A 6834-nucleotide genomic window follows, 5' to 3' on the forward strand; every position below is an offset into this window, starting at 1 on the left:
GCGCTTTGAAATGTTTTATTGCGTTAGCAATTATCGGGACACTCCTGGCGAATTCTCGCCGTCGTCGTAGCCTCAATGGTCCGTATAAAGCCCAAGTACGATAAGATCCCATCGGGCTTCGCGCGCGGTATGCTGTGGGAGCGAGGGAAATCGTGCGGCGGTGAGCCGAGAAGGAATGAATGAATAAATTCTGGGGTTTTACGAGCCAAAACCAAGATTAGATCATGAGACGCGCCGTAATGGAGGACTCCTGAATAAGTTTGACCACCAGGGGATCTTTAACGTGCCATCTATGCACTGGACACGGACGTTTTCGCATTTCGCCCCCGTGGAAACGCGGCCGCCGCGGTCGGGATTTGATCCCGCGACCTCTTGTTTAGCAGCGCAACACCACAGCCGCTAAGCCACTGTGGCGGGCTGCCGATAAGTACGATGGCTTGACGCCCGTCCCCTGCGCCTAATGTTGAAGGTCTCATGTGAACAAGCGCGCGCTGGGGGAGGGGGGCCAGGTGAGCGGGGTCTTTTCCTCTATAGTCCGGCCGTGGCTGCACTTGGTGTCCGCGCGGTTGACGCGAACGGGGCGTCCTATCCTGGAAGTAATCTGTGGCGGGTGCAAAGCTGGAAAGCGGAGCTCACTGGTGGCTTCATGCGCGCCGTCTTACCGCGCGCCTAGTGTTGGAAGTTGCGTAATCTCGCCTCTCGGAGGCGCGTTGCAGCGAGAGGCAGCAAGAAGCCTTCCGCTCCCAACTGCCTGCTCTCTTGATCGCGCCAGCGTTGTGAACGCGTGTTCGCGGTCATCGAATGAGATCTGCTTTGCTTGTGCCTGCGTAACGCCAAGCTTAATTTGTTATTTTAATTACAGTACGTGAATGTTTACTGCAATTTATACGAACGATTAAGCTACGAGCCATACTTCGTGCAGTTGCCTAATACTTTGCTATTGCTACAATGCTTCGCTTTTCGGGCGATACGGCGACATTTTCTTTTTCTTTCGTGAAGTTTATACGGATGTTTTCTGTTGAAAAGTGGCGCTGCCACCTTAACTACACGGACAACTTGGTTCATACTTTTGAACTACTGTTAAAAAGCACGGAGTCAAAGACAAGGAACATAAAGAGGCAGTGCGACCAGCCTTGAAATAAAAAAAAAACAAAGGTACAATTTGTGTCAGATTTTTAGCTACAAGGGTTATTTTCTTTGTCGTGAAACGATGCTTGAGGAAGATCCACACGTGCACGCATATATTATAACCATCGTCATATCAACCAGTCATAATACCCGTTAGAGTTGAAATCTTTCTCGACAGGAGTCCTTTACCAGCCTGAATCGATATTGACAGTACGTCGGACGCGTTCGCCAGTCGACGACATAGGATTGGTGGGGGCATGCTCGCTTCTAATTTGATTGTCTGCAAGTCTGTCTTGTGCTGTCTACTTGTGCGAGCGTCACCTATGTGCTTCAGTGCTTTTGCGCAGTAGCTGTACCGGCGTGTTGAAAAGGCGGCGCGGGTTCTCACATTGTCCGCTGCAAAAGACGCGCGCGCGAACCGTGGCAACACCGCCCAGTGCATTTTGCTATTGAAGAGTGAAAGGTACAGCGTGCAAGAATCTCCACGCATGCAAAGTGTGTTGCGCACAGGTGCTTCGCGCAGTTATAAGCACACATCTAACAGTTCACTCTTTCTGCAGCTGAGCGCATCCATTAGACAAATGAGCGACTACACGAGGACCAGTTTTCTGCACCAGTCGGCTTGAAGACAAAATCAATTAACGCTGCATGCCGACGACCAGTCACATCGCTGGTCGTCGTCGTTGTATATTATTAGCGTGATTTTTACAAGCTCTTCTATGGCTTCGCGACAAGAAAGAAAAGGACATATAGTTCACCCCTCCTTTAAGAAATGGCGTCATGCACGGATGTCTGGCGGAGGATCGAACTGTACCAAGCCACGCCCGAACGTTCGGCGTAACAATTGCGTTCAGCTCATCGCATATGAAATTTTATTCATCATACCTACAGCCGCCCTATAGGGCGGCTGTGGGTCATGGGTAATAACCGATGGCTCGTGAACGCTACGTCATTGTGCGACAAAAAGAAACCAGCGAGCACAAATATAAGAACTTCATGAACATGTAGCGTCGTTCATGTTCTTTGCTGCACTTAGCGCGTTTTAATGTGATAAGCATTCTTAGGATACTTCGCACACTTTCCTGTATCTACGCATCTACATATATGCCTGTCTATAATCATTTTCCCACCAACTTGGGTCACTAGGTAGCAGAGCACTGCACGGGCCTGGGCTGACCCGAAAGCCCGAGCCCGGCCCGGCCGAAGCGTCTTTCATCGGGCCCGGGCCTGACCTGGGCTTGAAGGCCCGGGCCCAGGGCGACTCGGGCCCATTCATTAAATAGCCGTGGAGTTGGACCTTCGAGCACACGCGAACGTTATGCATTGCATGGTCCAAGCTGAAGTGACACGCGAAAAGAGCTGGTTCTTAGTATACCTTAACAAAGAAAGAAACAACAAACAACAAGAACAAATGAAGTTCAAATTTTTCCCCACAAGAACAAACATTGTTTCCGCGTAATTAAGGAAAAAGAAATTATGCAAGAAACCTCTTTTCAAACCATTACCCTGTTATCGCTTTTGTGATTGCACGATTACCAATCTCGATACTATTATATTATTTTAGCGCTAACGCAAGAGGTGTCTCTTGCTACTTGTGCATTTATTTTACCCTGTATGCTCGTGAATTCGATTGTTTGTGTGAATTCGTGAATTCGCATGCTCAATGTCCTCATACGACCGAATCGCACGAACAAGGTAAATGCATGCGCACCAGTGTAACAATACCAGCTCGGGCAATAGACCGCATTACTGATGTTCCCACGGGAGAAACAAATGTTACAGTTTTTTATTGCTTATACGCTGTAGCTGATTACACCCCGAGAAGGTGAGGCTGACATATACGGCGAGTACAATCTGCAAGTAGCGAGCTCAATTTCAGTGCAGCTGGGTACGTACTCCAAGAGAGGAAGACCTGCTTGAAGACGGAGAGCCTGGACAACCTGCTGCCTGCTTTTGCACAAGAACATGTAGATTTTTGCCTTTCGCTAGCTTTCGCACAGACCTATTGTCGTAGCACCGTTTTGGGTGCAGTATTTTAAAGCGAAGCTTGTATTGGCTCATGTTTCGGTGGCGTTGTGGTCACGCAAAAAAAACCCAGTTGCTCCCAGAGCAGAGCAGCTGTGGGAAAGGGCAGTTTGATGAGTTGACAGCTGCGCCGGCGCCGGAGCGTGAGTAATTAGCAAGGATCCCAGCTGCATAGGCGCGCGCTCGCACCACACGCGCAGCCAATCAGAGCCGTTTTGTTTCCGCCGGGGACGGAAAGGGCATGAAAGGGTTTCGCGCACGCTGCGCTGGCTTCGTTTCCGTTCAGTTCATTCTCGGAAAACGGATGGGACGGCCATGTGTTGTGCGTTCCCCCGGGGAATTGGCAGCCTTCGACGAGCGGCGGCGAGAACTCACCCGTGAAAGTGCTCGCCGTCGGCGCGCCGATCCAGCTGTTAGAGCCGCCCAAGCCCAGGCAATCCGACAGCAACGAGAAGATTCCGAGCTGAGGAAGCGGGAGGCCGAAGAAATCCGGCACAGTTACCTCTGGGATGCTTAGCTGTGACGAAGGTCAGGTGCACGCAGGACAAGCTTCGCTTATCCCCATTTACCGGTACGGGAAGGGTCGGTCATATCTGTATCATTGCGTGTTAATTTAGGCGCATTTTCTATCTTTATTCTATCAAAAAAAGGAACAACCTTTTATCTGGGATAGCCTGAAGCATGGTGTGCGACAGCTTGAATATATAATTTATATTGTACGTTGTGCTGAAGTTTTCGTGTCGAAGTTAGAATACGAATGATTTACATTTCATCTGCTTGATGTTCACCATATATACCTTAAGCTTTTTTATCTTGCTGCAACAACTAATAATCAAGAGCCTCTTTTAAGAATTGGTGTTATGAGCATTGTTTCCAACGTGACGCCGAGACTCGCGGCTGCGGCGGAATGCTACGACTACGAAAACCAAACCTGGCCCGTCCAGCAGGTCTCGGCGGCTCTCGAAAGACAAAGGCCGAGCGAAACCGACGGAACGTTGCCCCTCAGGGAGTAACACCGGGAGTAACACGCGCTGGAGTTGAGTAGAGACCACCCGCTGAGAAGACGTCCGGGCCCGCGTGACGGCGCCATTTAGACATGGGGTCGTTCTGCAGGCGACTACATGAAGTTGTCTCTCTCTCTCTCCAACGTGATGCATCGACAAGAGCATTAAAGAGATTGCCCTGGGTTTGCTTCTATCCGCTTTTTCATGTTAGTTTTATTCTAACGTTATTTTTTTCATGATGTTTTATTGTGGTTATACTTTTATTCTAATGACTTTTCATGTGTCACATAAAAGCAAACGTTTCATTTATATTCTGGCGTATTACGTGCCAAAACCACGATATGATTACGATGCAAGCAGTAGCGGAGGACTCCCGATTAATTTAGACCACCTGGAGTTCCTTAACGTGCACCTAAATCTAAGTACGCGTCTTTTTCGCATTTCGCCCCATATAAATGCGACCGCCGTGGCCGGGAATCAAACCCGCGTCCTGGAGCTTAGCAGCACAATAGCTTCACCGCTAATCTACCGTCCCTAGTAAAGCAAAATTTCAATGCATGTACACACCGGATTTCCCGTCTGATCGCCCGCTAAAGGACAAGGCACCAATGATAATGACCATCGTCAACAAATTTCCTCCAGCGTGCCCGGGCCGGGCCAGGTCATGCACACGGGGGCCCTAGCTTAGCTTAGTAATAAACGCCCGGGCCCGGGCTGGGCTAGGTCACGTACGCCTGGGCCCGGGCTTGGTATCACGAGCCCAGGCTTTGCCCGGGCTTCGTAAAGCGCGCCCGGGCCAGGCCCGGGTCGAAAAATCAGGCCCGTGCAGTGCTCTGGGTAGTCCAAGGTCTAATGGGTAGAGCAGCGGGCACCTGTGCCGAGGGAACCGGATTCGGAACCAACCGATGGACTGGGTCTCCGGGTATGTGACATTGGGTATGTGACATTGGGTATGTGCCAGGGGCGCAGTCAGGAAAGAGCAGGTGATACACAGGGCCCATGCCTACTCCGTCCTTTCTCTTGGAAATTGCTGTGTAGCCTGCCCCACACCTCCGTCCCCGGTCAAATGCATGACCCCCTCCTCCCCCCTTCGAGGAGGAGTAGGCAAACTTTATCTTCGTGAAATCTTAGAATTTTGTGAATTACTCGGTTATTTCTTCTTCCAGGCGGTGTGAGGTGGTCATCAGCCTTTGACTTTCGGCGATCTCCAAAGACCATGTTGATGATCCACAGCTGGACTGCGGGATCCGTGCTGGATACCGCTACCGCCGAGTCCGAAGTGTTTTAAGTAGAAGTTCCACCCTAGGCTTTAAATTTAAAATTAAATTATGGAGTTTTATGAGCCAAAACCACTTTCTGATTATGAGGCACACCGTAGTGGAGGACTCCGGAAATTTTGACCAGCTGGGGTTCTTTAACGTGCACCTAAATCTAAGTACACAGGTGTTTTTGTATTTCACCCCCATTTAAATGCGGCCGCCGTGGCCGGGATTCGATCCTGCGACGTCGTGCTAAGCAGCCCAACACCATAGCCACTGAGCAACCACGGCGGGTCAACCTAGGATTTAGCCCAGAGGAGTTGCTCAATATATGTGTCAGGTCCGCCTTATGGGCGTCGCAGTCTTTGCATGTAGGTGAGAAGCAGCCCGGATATACATATTTGTGAGTACTTGCAAGGGTTGGCAAATGAGCCAGTCTGCAACTGTCTCCAGGTAACGTGTTGTAGCTTATCCAGTGATTTATGTGGAGGGGGTATTTTTGTCTACCTTCACGGTAGTGTATAGCAATTTTAATGAACATCACCATGCGATCCCTCGCTGAACGCAAGTCGAGGCCTTGCACCACCTGGTTGACGAAACCTCGGGCATAATTGTGGGCAGCTTCATTTCCTGGGTGCGAGGAATGTGCGGGGACCCAGATGATTAGAATTTGTAGGGCAGGCTTGTGGATTTTGCCACTGCCAACGTTTCTAACTGCAGTTTTAGAATCGCTAAAAATTATTTTCGCAGTGGTGCCACTTATAGCCAAAGGTATAGCTGCCTTTTCTGCTTCCTCTGCATGCACGCAACTGTTGCTGCAGAGTGGGCCTTCCCGTGATTGTTAACTATGCCTATAGAAAAAGCATCTCGACTTGGGTATTCCACAACGTCGACTTGGACTGTACTCTTCAGGCCCGAGTAGTGTTTATGTAGAGCTTTCGCTCATGCTTTCCTGCTCTCCCTGTGTTCAGGATGCATGTTTTTTGCTATTGGGTCTATTATTAAATTTATGCGGTATATTAGTGGAAATTTACATATGGAGGTTTGTGCGGATCCATATCAGATCCTCAGATCAACCAGTATGTCTTGCTACTTCAATTTTGGATAGCCTCTGCAAATGGACTAATTTTTGTGCCTCGGCCAGCTCCTCTGGGGTATTGTGGATTCCCGATTCTAGGAGCTTCTTATTAGCCGTGTACCTGGGGAGGTAAAGGGCTGATTTGTATGATTGTTTAATTAGGCAGTCGATTTCCTTCTTTTCAGCAGGGTAGGGGTACAGGTAAGGAAGGGAATACACTATCCGGCTCAGGACGAAGGCTTGGACAAGTTGTCCGAGATCCACTTCCTTCATGCCTTTATTTTTGCTACTCGCTTAATTAGCCTGTTCATTAGGCTAACGCACCCTATAATTTAGTTCA

This window comes from Dermacentor andersoni, chromosome 5 (assembly GCF_023375885.2).
Source record: "Dermacentor andersoni chromosome 5, qqDerAnde1_hic_scaffold, whole genome shotgun sequence".
Lineage (NCBI taxonomy): Eukaryota > Metazoa > Arthropoda > Arachnida > Ixodida > Ixodidae > Dermacentor > Dermacentor andersoni.